At 37.2% G+C, this 2505-nt stretch overlaps 1 long non-coding RNA gene across 1 annotated transcript; it reads left to right on the top strand.

Annotated features, from left to right (window-relative positions):
* The first annotated feature begins 370 nt into the window (after positions 1-370).
* LOC113472790 lies at positions 371-1463 on the top strand. The gene is made up of 2 exons (XR_003394963.1): positions 371-431; positions 1264-1463. It is a non-coding gene; the product is annotated as an uncharacterized LOC113472790 (long non-coding RNA).
* The last annotated feature ends 1042 nt before the right edge of the window (positions 1464-2505 follow it).

Raw genomic sequence — 2505 nt, 5'->3', positions numbered from 1 at the left:
TGTTGTGATTACTTGTGTAGGTGAATGGAGAGTTTGTTTCTCTACTTCCATCTTTGATTACAAGCAAGAAGCAAGATATAGATAGGGGCATGAGAAGGAGATTCGGCCGCCCCCTTGATAACTGACACTATGCTGTTATTATACATTTTACTGACATGCAAATAAATGTTGTGATTACTTGTGTAGGTGAATGGAGAGTTTGTTTCTCTACTTCCATCTTTGATTACAAGCAAGAAGCAAGATAGATAGGGGCATGAGAAGGAGATTCGGCCGCCCCCTTGATAACTGAAACTATGCTGTTATTATACATTTTACTGACTTATACTTGTTAGATATCAACACCAGAGGAATATAACCAATAGATGAGACAATTCTAAAGCCTTTTTGGTTGGGATTTCACGGTTCTTACCATCAGGGAACTGTTCATCAAGGTAGATGTCTGCCTTCACCAGGCACACCACAAACGCTGCCGATATCAGGATGAATTTCAACATTTTGGAAAACCTAGGAACGTATAAACTATAATACACGAGTAAAAATACTAATAATCTAAAGAAAAACCGGCTCTTTCGGGCTAAACTCCTTTGACAAGTCTGCTTCTCTTACTATTGTAGACCAAAATCTTCAAAATTTCGCCTGCGGCGCCAAATTTTGTGTTTTTGATAACTAAATATTTTTAAAATTAGAGACCAAAATTTTCGCCTGTGGCCATAAAAATTTCAATTTCGTTAATTCTGATTTCTATAAATTGTAACTCACAATTTTCAAAAATTTCGCCTGCGGCGCTGCTCATTTCCCCCTTTTTTACTTTTTTGTGTTAACCTACATCGCCCTGAAGATTACACCTTTGACAAGTCTGCTTCTCTTACTATTGTAGACCAAAATCTTCAAAAAAATCGCCTGCGGCGCCAAATTTTTTGTTTTTGATAACTAAGTTTTTTTTTTTAAATTAGAGACCAAAATTTTCGCCTGTGGCCATAAAAATTTCAAAATCTTAATTCTGGTTTCTATAAATTGTAGCTCACAATTTTCAAAAATTTCGCCTGCGGCGCTGCTCATTTTCCCCCTTTTTCGTGTTAACCTTCATCCCCCCAGGATATGTGAATGTGTAGACTGTATAATGACAAACTTCAGGTTCATGCTTTTTAAAAAAAATCTCCTGTGGAGCTGAAGATTAGGATTTCGATGAGACTGAGTTTCTGAAGATTTTAGACCACAATGTTCAAAAATTTCGCCTGCGGCGCTGTCGAACTGTTCATCAAGGTAGATGTCTGCCTTCACCAGGCACACCACAAACGCTGCCGATATCAGGATGAATTTCAACATTTTGGAAAACTTCTCTAGCCTAGGAACGTATAAACTATAATACACGAGTAAAAATACTAATAATCTAAAGAAAAACCGGCTCTTTCGGACTAAACTTGAGTTATTTCCGAGGAAAAGGCGACAAGAAATGAAGACATGTAAACTCTACAGAAGCCTACGACAAATTTATGAAATTTACATTACACGACATCAATTTCTTTTTCACAGAGCAAGCGTATATTGCAATAGGGGGACATTTGGAATGATCTGATTGGTTGATTAGCTCCGATATCAAAAATACGAACCAATCAAATTTCAACACGCTCAGATAAGGATTCCAAAGAGGTATCAAACGAAGATTTGATCACTTCGAAAGCGAAAAGTCGTATGTCGTGCGATAACTATACCTACGAACCTACGATACATTTTAGCAATGAAATCCAGCTGCCTGGTAAAGATACCTACCTTTACCATTAGAAATAAAATTCCTGATTATGGGAAAATTACAAGTTGGGCAAAGAGAGAGAAATGCTGGAACAGCCGCCTTCCTGCTCAATAACCTCCTATAGGGAAGATTAGCTCCGATATCAAAAATACGAACCAATCAAATTTCAACACGCTCAGATAAGGATTCCAAAGAGGTATCAAACGAAGATTTGATCGCTTCCAAGGCGAAAGTTCGTATGTCGTGCGATAACTATACCTACGATACATTTAGCAATGAAATCCAGCTGCCTGGTAACGATACCTACCCATACCTCCTTACCATTAGAAATAAAATTCCTGATTATGGGAAAATTACAAGTTGGACAAATTCTTTTTTCTTTATTGAACAATAACCTCCCATAGGGAAGATCCCGGTACCATGCAGAAGGTCTCGGGTTCAATGCATATTATCGCCAATATTTTTTTTTTTTTTTACTCGTACCTATAGTACCTAGGTAGGTACCTATATTTCGACTACAAATATTTCAAAGGGATACTTTTTGGTGTTCTCGTGTTGATTTAGCGGCTAAATGAGAAATGGGAGGTAGGTATATTGTGTTTCTTTACTTTTTTTCGACCGTCTGATATGAAAAAAAGAGAATACGAGATGGGAATAGGTATAGGTACCTACATTAAACTTGTTGTTCGCGGAATCTTTATTCCTATTGCAATCTAAAAACGGGACCGTAATAATTTTGTAGATCGATTCTCCTG

Source organism: Diaphorina citri, unplaced genomic scaffold (assembly GCF_000475195.1).
Source record: "Diaphorina citri unplaced genomic scaffold, Diaci psyllid genome assembly version 1.1 scaffold8539, whole genome shotgun sequence".
Classification (NCBI taxonomy): Eukaryota; Metazoa; Arthropoda; class Insecta; order Hemiptera; family Psyllidae; genus Diaphorina; species Diaphorina citri.
The sequence above is the reverse complement of the archived record's forward strand: the minus strand, read 5'-3'. Positions and strand labels throughout refer to the sequence as shown.